At 42.6% G+C, this 16265-nt stretch overlaps 1 protein-coding gene across 1 annotated transcript in view; it reads right to left on the minus strand.

The window, feature by feature from the left end:
• The window catches only part of ONECUT2 (one cut homeobox 2), a 53455-nt gene that overhangs the window by 15667 nt on the left and 21523 nt on the right, over positions 1–16265 (minus strand). The gene's annotated exons all lie outside the window — the stretch shown is intronic.

The raw sequence follows: 16265 nt of genomic DNA on the forward strand, positions 1-16265 counted from the left end.
CTGACATCTGCCACCAGGACATTAAATTGTGTATCACTAACTGCCTTACTGCACATGTTCTAGATGGCGCGGATCAGGCCATGAGGTACCCCTGACTGGCTCTGTCCAGGGCCGCGAGCACCAGGGACCGTGAGCACCAGGGACCGTGAGCCCCCACGGACCGCGAGCCCCAGGGATCACGGGCACCAGGGACCGGAAGCACCATGGACCGCAAGCCCCAGGGACTGTGAGCACCACGGACCGCAAGCCCCAGGGATCGCGAGCATCAGGGGCCGAGAGTACCAGAGACCGCAAGCCCTAGGGACCGGAAGCACCAGGGACCGTGAGCAGCACAGACCGCCTGGGAAAATGAGCTGGTGTGTTGACTCTTCCAAGAAGGTGCACTTTACAGACAGGTTTGGTCTCAGAAAAGTGACTTATTAAGGCTAAATGACACAGCACAAAGAAACCACAAAGTTCAATGTGAGAACAGGTGTTAAAAAGTCCTGGTAAGAAATCGCAGATCCCACTGGACTTTCTGGCCCCAGACCGAGATCCCCTTTGTACCAGACAGATGTGTCCCCCAGGATAGCAGTTCGGGGTGCTGCCCAGAGGCTTTTCAGTACTCAGAGCCCTGGGTCAGGTTGTTCTCTGTGGTTGCACTCTTAGGGAACCCTGTGCATAGAGCTGCTCCCTGATAGGTACATTTTGGGGGTCAGCAGGACAGCCTGCACTTTGACAGTCTTAGGGATTTAACCTGAGGACCAACCCTCAGGGAAAAGCTACGCAGGATGCTGAGCCTCCCCTGCGCTAGGCGGCCACCCTCCCTGGGAAGTGCTGCTGCCACAAAGGGCTCCCTCCTGACATCAGTGGAGAAAGCAAAGACACTTCACTTCGTTAAAATCTTCCTTCCTGGCTTTTCCTTCTTTCACTTTGAAAAATAAAAATAATTTTGTTATCTTTGAATTTTAAACACACACACACACAAAGCACACATTATCCTTTGCCTTCAACTCTCAGGTGTGTAGGGGGGGGGGCCCTGGCGTCCTCCACAGAAGTCAGTGACAGGCCTTTCAGAGGAGGCTGCTGTTTAATGCGTCACTACTGTCTATCCTGTGACAAAGGTCTTTCGGAATTTGCATGCTGAGGGTTCCTGGAAGCAGGGCACCTGTTGGTGGGGAGGGGAAAGAGGGTAGAGTGGTAGGAAGAAGCAAATTTGGGGCTAGGCAGAGGGTCCCCCACCTGCTGCCTGCGGCCTGCATAAATCTTCCCTGGCAGGGTCTGTGCTCGGACCCAGGGGGACAGCACAACTCAGTTCTGTGTCGCGTGCGTGTTGGGTGAGGGGGAAAGTAGTTGCCAATGTGAGACAGACACGGGCTGGGAGTTATCCTAGAGCCACACTTCACCTTGACATGTGGCCCCCAGTGAAGTGGCCCAAGAGAGGCCCATAGGGAGACAAGGGGCAGATCTCTAGAGAGGAAGGGAATCCCCGTTCCACCAGCAAAACAGGTGTAATGCTTGGAACACTACAGGCACTCAGTAAAAATGAAGATCTGTTCTTCATAGAGAAAGAAGAAAGATGAGGCTAAGAATTTATAATTATAAATGATTTTCCAGTACTTCCTCAATGGTAAACTGCCCAGAGGGCTAACGGCAAACAAAAGGTTAACGATTTTTGTGTCCATTGTGAAGTTGTCTCATGGCCAATTCCCAGCCTTGTAGAAATGTAAGACTGTGATGCATTCTTACATGTGTGTCAGAGATCCTAATAGGCTTTGGACCACTGGTGTTTCCTAACATCACTAATTTATGGCCCAAATATGATGGGGATTGTTAGCCTCTCATCAATAATGCACACGTGCTCTATTCTCCATGCGTTCAGTAAATACTGGGGGGGGGGGGGGGGGGGGGGCAGGAAGTCAGCAGAGTGCACATTTGCTGGTGCGGACACTCAGCCTCCAAGGATATTGCTTTGAAAACTGTGCCTAATGAGAATCATTTCCACCTTTTGGCTAGAGAGCCTGAAGCTGCCCCTTTACAAGGGCTTGTGCAGAGGGGAGAGTGACCTTCTCCAGCAAGGAGGGCACACACACAGGGCCTGGGGTTGTGTGTGAAAAAATCAATAACCAAAGTATGGTAACATGTGTTTCTCCAGCCTTGCTCTGAGAAACCTTAGGATCCTGAGGTGAGAGGAGGAGAAATCAGCTCCTTTAACTTTGGTCCTGACAGAAAGCAAGCCCATAGGAGAGTGAGGCTGTCCAGGAGGGCACTTGTCCTCTGGGACAAATCTGCATACTCAAGAGCTTTAAAAATAGTATAACAAGATCTCTTGCATTCAGATAAGGAGGTGAGAACAAAAGAGTTACATACTGTGATAGTACATATCTAATGTTCAGGAAGCCATCGATGCTGATATATCTTAGCAATGTAGGCTTCTCAGGCCAGTACAGGGACGGGGGTTGGTCACTGCTACATGGGACATGGTGAGGAGGGTTCTGACACATGAGACTTGGGGCTCAGGCTCTAAGCATGCCCATTGGCCACTGAGGGCCAGAGGGTGCCAGGGACACTGATTGCCCATTGGAGAGGTGGAATTCTTGATGAAGGGGGAAGGCGGCAAGGGACACCATCTTTCCAAACCAGTATTTGATTATCTCATGCTCTCTAAAATTTAGAAACAAAATAGTTCTCAGATGCTCTGCAGTTTCCCCTGCTTCTCTATGATTTCCTGAACTTACCATTGAAGGCCACCTTGGTCCAGACTCACACAGAGCCAGTACCGTGATCTTGGCTCCTGAGAGCAAAACTCTAACTGCACTCTCCTTTCTCCAAATGTCCCTGACCTGAGTCCGACAGGAAACTTAATGACTTTGTCTCCAGGTTGGGAGCTGGCTTTCCTCATGGATCAGATGCCAATCCACTCAGGCAGGGGAGCCAGCGACATCCAGACCAATGTCCATTAGGGAGGCCAGGGACAGAGACGGGGTGACACAGTATGCAGTCTTGGAGCCATTTTTGGTCGTTGGGTTTCATCACTCCTATCACTCTCTTCTGACTGTGAGTGCAAGCAAAGCCCTGGCGAGACAAATCTCTAAGCCATTTGGCAAATTATCCTGGATGGTCAGATGGAGGGCAATCAGGCTGAACAACCTACATGCCAGGGAGAGAACTGCTCCTGGGCTGCTGAGAGCAAATATGGGTGGGACTGCGGGCACAGAGGGAAAGAGGAGAGAGAGTAAAGGGGACGGGACTTGAGAGCAGGGAGCCATGAATGCATGAGCACATGCACACACCCTCATTCTGGAGAATCCAGAAGGAGGTCATGTCCAAAGTACAGAGATGTGGAAGATTAGGAGGCTTGGTTTATAACCCTCCCAACATCCTCTAGTGCCTGAACCATACACCTGGCTCCATTCTAATGAGGGGCAAATTTCTTGCCTATCTGGGTCTCCCTCTAGTACTATCCTCTTTCTCTCATGTGAGTGATAAATGACAGACCTCTGCTCTGCCTCTATGTGCCCCCCCCCCATTGCTGCCTTCACCTGGGTGTTGGGAGAGTTATAAGCAGGTTGGTCATGACAAGTGTTATAGCAACTCCTCATTTCTATGATACATGATCTGTATATGTATTGTGTGCTCACCGCCCAATGTCAGATAATCTTCTGTCACCATATATTTGGCCCCCTTTACCCTTTACTACCTCCCACCCCCTTTCCCTCTGATCAACACCATCCTGTTGTCTGTGTCTATGAGTTTCAGTTTTACAGCTCACATATGAGTAAAATCATATGATTCTTAGACTTTTCTGACTGACTTATTTCACTTAGCATAATATTCTCAAGGTCTATCCATGTTGTCACAAATGGTAATATTTCATCTTTTCTTATGGCTGAGTAGTATTTGATAGTATATATGTACCATATTTTATTTATACAATCAACTACCAAAGGATGCCCGGTTGCTTCTATATAGAGTACTGTATATATGGAACTCTAGTGGTAACCACACACAGAAAAGACCAAAACTGAGACATATAATTTTAAAAAAGAGAAAACAGGAACAATGTATGGAATAACACCAAACAAAAAGAGCAGAGAGAAACACAAAGAAAAAGAACAAATGGAGGCCAAGAGCTACCAGTAAACAAAAGATAAAATGGCTTTAAGAAATCTTCATACTTCAATACCCCTAAATGTAAATCTACTGAATTAACCAATAAAAAGGCACAGGGTAGAAAATTGGATCAAAAAACAAACCCAACCATATACTGCCTTCAGGAGACACATTGAATCTGCAAAGACAAAGATAGACTCAAAGTGAAAGGGTGGAAACTGATTCTCCAAGCAAATAATATTCACCAAAGCAGGTGTAGCCATACTTATATCTGACAAAATATATTTCAAGATAACAAAAGTAACAAGAAAGAGACAAAGATGAACATTTTGTAATGATAAAGGGGACACTATATTAAGAAGACAACACTCCTCAGTATATATGCATCTAATCAGGGAGCACCAAAATACATAAAGCAACTACTAACAGCACTAAAAGGAGAAACTGACAAAAACACAATCATAGTAGGAAATCTAAACACTTCTTTGACATCTCTAGATAGACCATCCAAATAGAAAATCAGTAAAGAAATATTGGCCTTGCCTCACTAGTGGTTGTGCAGTGAGTAGTGTGGACCTGGGATGCTGGGATCCCAGGTTCAATGCGAAGGTCGCCAGCTTGAGCATGGGATCATGGACATGATCCCATGGTCACTGGCTTGAATCTAAGGTCACTGGCTTGAGCAGGGGTCAATGGTTTGGCTTCAAACCCCCAGCCCCAGTCAAGGCATGTATGAGAAACAATTGATGAACAATTAATGTGACGCAAATGAGTTGATACCTCTCATCTCTCTCTCTCTCTCTCTCTCTCTTTCTTGCAATAAAAATAAAATAAGGAATCCCCATTAATTCAATTTAAAAAATTGGCCTTAAATGACACATTATACCGAAGAGACATAATTAACATTTAGAGAGCCTTTCATCCCAAAGCATGAGATTATACATTCCTCTCCAGTGCACATGGGACATTCTCAAGAATAGATCATATGTTGGGTCAGAAAACTAATCTCCATAATTGAAGAAGAGTAGAATCATACCAAACATATTCTCTGACCACAATGCTTTAAAATTAGAAATCAATTATAAAAAGTACATACTACTAAATTATAAAAACAAAATTACATACTACTAAATTATACTAAACAATTATAAAAAACAACATACTACTAAAAAATGACTGGATCAAAAAAGATATAAAAGGTAAGGTCGTAAGTCATATATAGACAAATGAGAATGACAATATTATATATCAAAACTTCTGGGATGTAGCAAAAGCAGTAATAAGAGAAAAGTTTATATCATTACAGTCCTATATCAAGAAACAAGAGAAATCCTAAGTAAACAATCTAACACTACATTTTAAAGAACTAGAAAGAGAAGAACAAAAGTAACCTAAAGTCAGCAGAAGAAATGAAATAATAAAAATTAGAGCAGAACTGAATGAAAGAGAGAACAAAAAGACTATATAAAAAAAACAATAAAGAGCTGGTTCTTGGAAAAGATTAATAAAATTGACAAACTCCTGTCTAGACTCAGTAAGAAACAAAAAAGAAAAATTCATATAAACAAAATCAGAAATGAAAGATGTTACCACAGACATCGCAGGTATACAAAGGATCATTCTAGAATATTATAAAATACTATTGATATATGACACCGAATTCAACAACCTAGAAGATATAGATAAGTTCCTAGAAATATGTAACCTTCCTAGACTAAATCATGAAGACGTGGAAAATCTACATAGACTGATCAACAGTGAGAAAATTGAAAGAACTATCAAAAACCTCCCCCAAAATAAAAGTCCAGGACCAGATGGCTTCATTAGTGAATTCTACCAATCTTTGCAAGAAAATTTCATACCTATCCTTCTCAAACTTCCAAAAACTGAAAAAGAAGCAATACTTCTTCTTTTTCTTTTTTAGAAAATTAAATTTAACAGGGTGACGTTAATCAATAAGTGTACATAGATTTCAAGCAAACATCACTACATCATTTTAATAGTCCATTATGTTGTATACCCATCACACAAAGCCAAATCATTTTCTGTCACCCTATATTTGTCCCTCTTTACACCCTTCCCCAAAGCCCTGCTCCTCCTTTACATCTCCCTCCTCTGATAACCACTGAGGCAATACTTCTTAACACATTTTATGAGGCCAACATAATTCTGATACTAAAACCTGGCAAGGACTACTAAAACACAAAACAAAACAAAACTCTACAGACCAATATCTCTGAATACAGATGCAAAAACCCTAAACAAAATGCTAGCGAATCAACTACTCAAAACATTTAAAAAAATAATACATCATGATGAACTGGGGTTTATTCCAGGGGCACAAGGATGGTTCGGTATATGTAAACTGGTCAATGTAATACACCTCATTAACAAAACAAAGGATAAAAATCATATTATTAATAGTTGCAGATAAAGCATTTGACTAAGATACAACATCCATTTATGGTTAAAACACTCAATGAAATGGGTAGAGAAAAAAAGTACCTCAACATAATAAAGTCCATATATGGCATTCTGTCAGCCAATTTCATACTCAGTGCTGAAAAACTGAAAGCTTTTTCTCTAAAATCAGGAAGAAGATAAGGATGCCCACTCTCCCCACTCTTATTCAAAATAGTTCTAGAAGTCCTACCCAGACAATCAGGTACAAGAAAGAAATAAAAGGCATTCAAATTGGGAATGTGGAAGTAAAAGTGTCACTTTTTGCAGGTGACATGATTCTACATATAGAAAACCATGAAGACACCAACAATAAAACTATTAGAAACAATAAATAAATACAGTAAAGTTGCAGGATAAAAAAATGAATGTACAAAAATCTACTGTATTCCTATATACTAACAATGAAATTTCAGAAAAATAAACAAACAAACAAAAAACATTTCCTTTTGCAACTGCAACAAAAAGAATAAAGAACCTAGGAATAAACTTAACAAAGGATGTGTAGGACCTATATACTGAAAACTACAAAGCATTATTTGAAGAGATTGAAAAAGACACAATGAAATGGAAAGATATTCTGTGTCCATGGATTGGAAGAATCAACATAGTTAAAATGGCCATATGGTAATACAGATTGAATGCAATCCCCATCAAAATCTCAATATCATTTTTTAAATGAAATAAAAAAAAATTCATCAGATTTGTACAGAAACACAGAAGACCTCAAATAGCCAACGCAACCTTGAGAAAAAAGAACAAAGCTAGAGGTATCACACTTTCTGACTTCAAATTATACTACACAACAACGAAAATCAAAACAGCATGGTATTGGCAGAAAAACAGACACACAGACCAATGGAACAGAATTGAGAGCCCAGAAATCAAACCATATGTATACTGGCAAATAATTTTTGACAAAGAAGCCAAAAGCACACAATAAAGAAAAGAAGCCTCTTCAATAAATGGTACTAGTTGGAGAGCCACATCCAAAAGAAAAAAACTCCAATTTGTCCTCATGTACAAAAATTAATTCAAAATGGATCAAAGACCTAAATATAAGTTCTGAATAAATAAATTACATAGGAGAAGACACAGGTACTAAACTTATGGACCCTAGCTGTAGAGAACATTTTATAAATTTGACCCTAAAGGCAAGGGAAGTAATGGCAAAAATAAATGAATGAGACTATATTAAACTAAAAAGCTTCTGCACAGCAAAAGAAACTATCAACTAAACAAAAAGGCAACCAACCAAAAGGGAGATGATATCTGCCAACAGCTCTGACAAGGGCTTAATACCCAAAATATATAAAGAACTCACACAACTCAACACACAACAAACAAACAATCCAATTAAAAAATGGGCAAAGGACCTGAACAGAAACTTCTTCCAAGAAGACATACCAGTAACCAACAGGTATGAAAAGATGCTCAGCTACACCAGCCATTGAGGAAATGCAAATCAAAACTACCTCAAGATGCCACCTTACACCTGTTAGGTTGGCTATTATCAATAAGACAAGTAATAACAAGTGTTGGAGAGGCTGTGGAGAAATAGAAACCTTCATTCCATGCTGGTTCAGTGCTGGGAATGTAAAGTGGTACTGCCACTGTGGAAAACAGTAGGGTGGTCCAACAGCACCTCTTTAGAAATGCTACACTGATGGATCTGCAGGAAGGTCAAAGGGTTAGTGCCTTCTTTGCAATAAAACCTCAATGATATTTAAAAACAAGTAACTCGTGGTTTTCATCATTATGTGAACATAGTTGGGAAAAAAGAAATTCCTCTGGAATAGTGTCTCCCTCTTGCAGAGTTTAACAGCAGATGCACAAATCCAGTCAAATAGATGAAAAAAACAATTATGTCCACAAAAACAAAACAAAACAAAAAACTAGAAGAAAGTATTTAAAAGCGTTAAGTTTCAGGTGAGGCCTGAAAGGATCACTGCTATTCAATACGCTGAAAAGTTGTCAATGCCATAAAATAAGAAAAAACAGGAAGTGAAAATTTTGAAAGGAATGAAAGGAATTGATAAAATGACAAAAGGTGACATGAGCTAATACTCATTATTCAATAGGCACCATTCTAAGTGTGTTAACTTATTTAATTTTTACTGTCAGCCTATGAGGTAGTTTATAATTAATGATACTGAATCATAGAGCATTAAGCAAATTACTTAAGGTTACATAGTTAGTAATGAAGCTAGGATTCAAACTCAGGTAGCCTGATTCCAGACTCCTTGTACCTAACAGTGTCCCTACTCTGCTCTCCATGGAGAAATTACCCTCAAAACTGTAAGTTAGTTTACTTTTTTAAACCTAGAAATATCAAGAGCTTTAATACTCAAACTGTTAGAACAAATAAGAAAGTTCAGTAAGGTTGAAAGTTCAGTGGTTGTGAGGACTGTAGATAATGGGAAAGGTCAGACCCAGGAACTTTGGCTAGGACCGCCCACAACGAAGTGCACAAAAAGAGACTTCACAGGAATCCTTTAGAAAAAAGCGACTGTCTGCCAGCCAGTGAGATTTCACCACGTCATATTAGCTCGACCACCCTAGGGGCCCTTTAAATATCTCCCACACGGGTCACCACTTGCGACTTCCCTGGTCTCCATCTTTCCCTGGGGCCAGGGAACCTCGCCGGGAGGGTGCGTGCTCTGTACTCAATAAAGCTTTTGTTATTCCACATTTCATGGCTCCAGCCCTTCCTTCCTTCTCAGCAGGGAAAAACACCTTACATTTTGGTGCCGAAACCCAGGAGGAGTTGAAGTCTGCAAGGACTGCTCCTCTTCCCTTCCCCTTCCACCCACTTCGGCGCACAGTGCGGTAAGTCCCCTGTCTCTACCTTCCCCTCAGTCCTTTCCATCGAGATTGTCCGAAACCGTAGCTACATCAGGGAAGTCTTTTCTGTTCCAAGTGAGTGTGCTTGTGGAGACGTCCTGAGCACATCCACTTTACCTTTTCCATCCTTGGCCAGACCTTGAGTTTTAGGACACTGATACTTAAATCTGACCACTCCAAGGACTGAGGGTGGCTGTGGGGGCACAGGAATCTCCCTCCCTAAAGAAGAAGAAACTGTTCTTCTCCACAGTGGCCAGGCCACAGAACCCACTAAATTAGCCTTTAGTGGGTTAACACTAAAGGGACTTTTGGTGTTAACACCCTCACCAATTTAACTATCACCAAAAAAGCTGGGAACTGATGGAGATCTCTTACATACACGGCTTCTAATTATTTGCGCACCCGTCCTTAATCTCTGTGCCGCCTGTTCCACCATGCAGGCCTTTTTCTGGCCAGAGAAACCTCACCTAAAACCTCCACTCCTAATCTTTCCCTTTCCACGGACTCCCAACTCTCTCTCCCTCCTGTCTGACCCCCGGGGGCGACCCTCTCTTGGGACTTTTCTCTGGTCTCTCTGTGGACCTCTTGTGCTCGGTTCTCTTCCCTCTGAGAGCTTCCTCCCCTCCCTTCATAAAAACCTGTTTCTTATTCACCACTGCCATCTCTCTTTCTCCTCCTCTGCTGGCCAGGGGCCCCTTCCTTCTCCACTGTGTTTTTAAACCCCTCCTCCATCAGGCCATTCTCAGCCTGGCATTGGCTCTTACACCGGTTTTCAGGACGTCCAACCCCAATTTTCTTGCAGGAAGTTCTGGCCCTGTCCTGCCTTTGGCTCCAGCGTTTCCTGCGGGATCTGGGTGCCCTCCTCCTCTTATTCTCAACCCCTCCAAACCCCTGTCCAGGACCTGTGAACATGGCATTTAAAGTTTTTAACGAGGCCCTGGCCAGTTAGCTCAGTGGTAGGGTGTCGGCCCTTCATGGGGGAGTCCCAGGTTCAATTCCTGGCCAGGGCACACAGAAGTGCCCATCTGCTTCTCCACCCCTCCCCCTCTCCTTCATCTCTGTCTCTCTCTTCCCTTCCTGCAGCCAAGGCTCATTTGGAGCAAAGTTTGCCCAGGTGATGAGGATGGCTCTGTGGCCTCTGCCTCAGGCACTAGGATGGCTCTGATGGCAGCAGAGCGATGCCCCAGATGGGCAGAGCATCGCCCCCTGGTGGGCGTGCCGGGTGGATCCCGGTCGGGCACATGCAGGAGTCTGTCTGACTGCTGCCTCCCCGTTTCCAACTTCAGAAAAAAAAAAAAAAAAAAAAGTTTTTAACGGTCCCAACTAGTAGAAACAGGCCAAGGCTGTTCGCCAGGCCCGCATGCAGCAGAAGGTAACACTCCAAACCCAGGCTCTTGTAGCAACCCTGAGGCCAGTAAAACAACAGAGGCAAGGCACAGGAAGTGCCCGACCCAAGTCCAAGCCACAAAGAGAAACCCCACCAGCAGCTTGCTTTAAGTGTGGCAAGCAGGATCACTGGTCTTGGCAGGGCTCCTGCCGGTGGCTGCCCACTTAGCCCTGCCCTGACTGCAAACAGCCCAGTCACTGGCGGAGTGATTGCCCTTTTGGGCAACAGGTTTTTCCTCAGCACCTCTACATGGAGGTCAAGCCGCCCAAATGGGAAGGCCAATCCAGCCAGGTGGGTGCATTGCTCAAAACTACTAGGACACGGCCTGGACTTGGAGAACCCAGGGTATGCTGCAACAAGTGGGTAAGTCCATCTCATTTTTTGTGGACACGGGAGCTACCTTCTCTGTTTTGCCATCATACTCTGGACCTCTAATTCCCTCACGGGTCTCGGTTATGGGAATGGATGGGACCCCTTCCTGACATGCATGCAGTTTTGCCTCAAGCTTGCCTCCTTACAGGACCACTGGCAGTCGGAACCACTGGACTCCATCCATCTCCAGCTCACCAAAAGGCTTGACCCTACAAATCCACCTATTACTCCTCTTTTTAAAAAAATCCTTACAGGACCACATCTGTGAACTTTCTCAACTCACACCACACAGATGTTCCTCCTGATACCCCTCAAAGCTACCACCTTCTGATCTCCCTCTCCCCATGATGCCCCTAATCAGCAGGAAGTAGCCAGATGAATAAACGGCACCCCTATTCTATTTAACACAAAAGGTCAGAATGTAAGGTCAGTGGATAATGGGAAAGATCAGACCCGGAAACTTTGGCTAGGACCACCCACAACGAAGCAAGCCAAAATAGGCTTCGCAGGAACCCTTTGAAAAAATGACCGTCTGCCAGCCAGTGAGATTTCACCACGTCATATTAGCTCAACCACCCTAGGGACCCTTTAAATATCTCCCACGCAGGTCACCACTTGCAACTTCCCTGGCCTCCATCTTTCCCTGGGGCCAGGGAACCTCGCTGGGAGGGTGCGTGCTCTGTACTCAATAAAGCTTTTGTTATTCCACACTTCGTGGCTCCAGCCCTTCCTTCCTTCTCGGTGGGGAAAAATACCTTGCAGTGGTCAGTTATAAGATGAACATACAAAATCAGTATTGATTGTGTATATATAGAAAATCCAAGATCATACACAGATTAACTAGGAGAATTACTATAGGAATTTATTTTTATTTATTTTTTATTTTTTTACAGGGACAGAGAGAGAGTCAGAGAGAGGGATAGATAAGGACAAACAGACAGAAACGGAGAGAGATAAGAAGCATCAATCATCAGTTTTTCCTTGCGACACCTTAGTTGTTCATTGATTGCTTTCTCATATGTGCCTTGACCGTGGGCCTTCAGCAGACCAAGTAACCCCTTGCTCAAGCCAGTGACCTTGGGTCCAAGCTGGTGAGCTTTTTGCTCAAGCCAGATGAACCCACACTCAAGCTGGCGACCTCAGAGTCTCGAACCTGGGTCCTCCGCATCCCAGTTCGACTATCTACTGCATCACCACCTGGTCAGGCTACTATAGGAATTTAGCCAGATTCCTAGACTCAGTATCAGTGGACAAAAATCAATTATATTTCTATATAACATGACAAACAGAAAATGAAAAAGATACTATTTATAATAGGATCAAAAATCAAGGACATAGAAATACAATAAATCTAACTACAGGTATACAAGACTTTGACAGAAAAAACTATAAACTTTGTTACAGAAATTAATGAATGCTCTAAATCAAAGAATTAAAAGATTCAATATTATAAAGAGCTTAAGTCTCTCCATATTGATCTATAGATCAAGTCAAATCTAATAATAAAAATCCCAGCAGATTTCTCTCCCTCCCTCCCTTTCTTCTTTCTTTCCTTTCAGTTTCGGAAATTTGACAAACTGATTCTAAAATCTATATAAAGAATGCCAAAAATAAAAGAGCAGTCAAGTTATTCTTGATGAAAAAGAACAAGATGGGAGGACTTGCTATATCAACCATCAAGACATCAGTAAGACTATAACGGTCTAGTGCTGGGACACAAATATACAATAGACCAGCAGAACAGAACAGAAAGCCCACAAACAGATCTATACACATATGGACACGATTCAGCGACAAAATTGGTATTGCAGAAAACATGAAGAAAGTATGTTGCGTCCAATAATGGAGCTGGGGTAACTGGGTAGCTGTGTGGGTGGGGCTCAGTTCTTGATCCTCACTGCATGTGGCACACAAAAAATAAGTTCTGCATGGATCACAGACCATAGTATAAATGGCAAAACAAGAAAGCTTTTAGAAAATAATATAGAATGATAGCTTCATAATCACAGGAAAGATTTAAGACAGAAAGTACTAACCCAAAGGAGAAAGATTTATATATTAGAGCACATTAAAATTAAGAATGTGTATCAAAAAACATGAATACAAGAGTAAAAGGGGGAAAAAAAGAAAAAGTAAGAGAGCCATGGAGATTTGCAACACACATGATTGACAAAGGGCCTGAATCTAGAATACATAAAATCTCTTGGAAATCAATAAGAAAGAGTCAGACATCCTAATACAAAAACAGGCAGACTTGAACAGGCATTTCACAGAAGATATCCAGATTTTCAATAATTATATAAAAAGACGCTCACAATTATTAGTAATCCAGAAGTTACAAATTTAAAACATTGCACATCCGCCCAAACGGCTTACTTGTAAAAGTGTCTCAATACCAAGCACTATCCAAGAAATGAGCACTCTTCTGGGCTGCCAGTGGGAGTGGAAACTGGTACAACAGGTTAAAGAACTGTGTGGCGGCATCTGACATGGCTAAATACACGCATGCCCCCTGACCAGAAGTTCTCTCCTAGACAGACCGTCCTGTCGCAGATGCTGTCATGTGCTGGCATGCTCACTTGGCCGTCCCCATTGCAATGCAGGCCAGCCCACTTCCCACTGCCAGCACCTCCATCTCTTTGCCTAAGGGCTTCCTCTGGTTGCCACTCTGCTCTGTGCACACACAGGGCAGGACAGAAGGGCTGGGGCACCTCCCAGAAGCTTCCCCCAATCAGTGGATGGTGGGAGCTGCCAGACAAATCCCCCAGCACCCTTGTATTCCAGGTGACAGAATGCTGAGACCTTCTCCATGGACACAAACAGAGACAGTAGGGTGAGAGCTTCAGTTTCCCATGGTGGGAATGTGCTTGATGAAGCCACTATTCCTGGGTTTCTTCCCTTCTCTGTCTTTATTTCTCCAGCTCCTTTACCAGTGCTTTCTGAAATCACTTTTCAAATAAATTACCTGTGCTTGAATTAGAAATAGATGCTTATGTACATTAGGACACATGTTCAAGAATGTTCAGAGCAGCTCTGTTTATAACAAAATTAGAAACAAAAAGTACCCATCAACAGGAAAATGGGTAAATTGGCCTATAAACTTAATGGAATACTATACAGTTATGAAAAAGAGGAAGTGACCACTACACTCAACAACAGAAGAGAAAAGAAAAGGCAGGCACACACACAAAAAATATACACTGAGTGAATCCACTTACATGACGTTAAAAAAACTAACAAAACTAAACTCGTGGGTACGGTGCAAACTTCAGTGTTAAGAACTTTGAAACAAAGCCAAGAGGGGATGATTATAAAAGACAGGTTATTGCTTTCCTCCGTGGTTGAGGGAGGGGCTGTTGATAAGAAAGGAGAATATGAAGGACTTCTGGAGTGCTGGTAATATTTAGTTTGCTTTATGAGAATTAATTGAACAACCCATTGATGTTTCGTGCACTCTCCATTGGCATGTTTGATTTTATAGAATACATTTTTAAAAGCTATGGCTTTCCTATACATCAAAAGTAGCCTTATCAGCAAATACAATTAAAATAAGTACTTAGAAATAACGCAAAAAAAACTATAGACCAAAACTATAACTTTTTTTTCCTTACTGATATAAAGATTTTTTCCATGTTGCAAGTTTTAAAATTAAGCAAGCATTACACTATTAATGACAAATAATCTTTTAAAAATTGTGGTAAAATATATATAACAAGATTTGCCATCTTAACCATTTTTAAATGTACTGTTCAGTAGTGTCAAATATATTCACAGTGTTATACAACTAATCTCCAACTTTTTTGTCTTGTAAAAAGGTACTCTATATCCATTGAACAACAACTCTCCATTCCCTTCTCCCCAACCCCTGGCAACCACGGCTCTACTTTGTTTTTATGAATCTGACTACTCTAGATACTTCATATAAGGAAAATCACACAGTATATACATATATGTTTTATATCTGGCTTATTTCAGTTAGCATGATGTCCTCAAAGTTCATCCATGTTGTAGCATGTGTCAGAATTTCCCTCCTTTTTAAGGCTAAATAAATCCTATTTTATGTGTATAGTATATGTGTTTATTCATCCACTTGGTTTGCTTCTACCTTTAGACTGTCGTGAATAATGCTGCTATGCACATGGGTGTGCAAATATCTCTTCAAGATCCTGCTTTCAATTATTTGGGATATACACCCAAAAGTGGTAGTGATAGATCATATGGCAAATCTTTTTTCAATATTTTGAAGAACTGCCATGCTATTCTCATAGCGGCCACACCATTTTACATTCCCACCAACAATGCCCAAAGGGTTCCAGTTTCTCCACATCCAAGACGTTATTTTCTGGGGTGGGTGTTTAAAACCCAAATAGGTGTGAATTCAAATAAACGTTTTATTTTTTATTGGTTTTAAGAGGGGCAGGGATTGAGAAGTATTAAATCATGGTTGCTTCCCTTTAGTTGTTCATTGGTTGCTTGTCATTTGTGCCTTGACTGGCCAAACCCAGGGTTTAGAACCTGAAGCCTCAACCTCAGCAGTCCCATTTGATGCTTTACCTAGTGTGCCACCACAGGCCAGGCCAAGTAAATTTTTAATGAAAAGAGGTGGCATTAGAATTCTGAGAGGGACCCCAGGTACCAAGAATCGAGACAGCATCTGGCCACACATTTGCCAAAACAGAAGAGAATTTGCATGCCTTATTCTCTTCCAGTACTAGTCCTCAGGGTAGGTTTCTCTCCGCACTGTCTTGTCCTTACCCCAGGTTCCAGAAGAGGTTCAAGTGATGTCCACCTGCCACCAAGAAGCTCTGGCCCCACTTCTTTCTCATTAAACTGCTCCCTCCCCTCTGCGCCGACCACCAGCCCTCCACCCCCAGAGGCCAGTCCTCCATGCAGGCTTCCCTCTCCCCCAGCATCCAAAAGGCAGGGACAGGGCACAGCTATAGTGGGACCCCAGAACCGCCCAGGATGCACCTGTGGACCAGAACTAATGGTATTGGGCAATCACTCAGGGAATGCAGCCGCAATTGCCCCTTGCATGCTTTCTCCAAGATGACTGCACTCAGAACACTGATGGGGAGAGAGTAATGAATCACCAAGTGAATTAACTGGA

This window comes from Saccopteryx bilineata, chromosome 11 (assembly GCF_036850765.1).
Source record: "Saccopteryx bilineata isolate mSacBil1 chromosome 11, mSacBil1_pri_phased_curated, whole genome shotgun sequence".
Lineage (NCBI taxonomy): Eukaryota > Metazoa > Chordata > Mammalia > Chiroptera > Emballonuridae > Saccopteryx > Saccopteryx bilineata.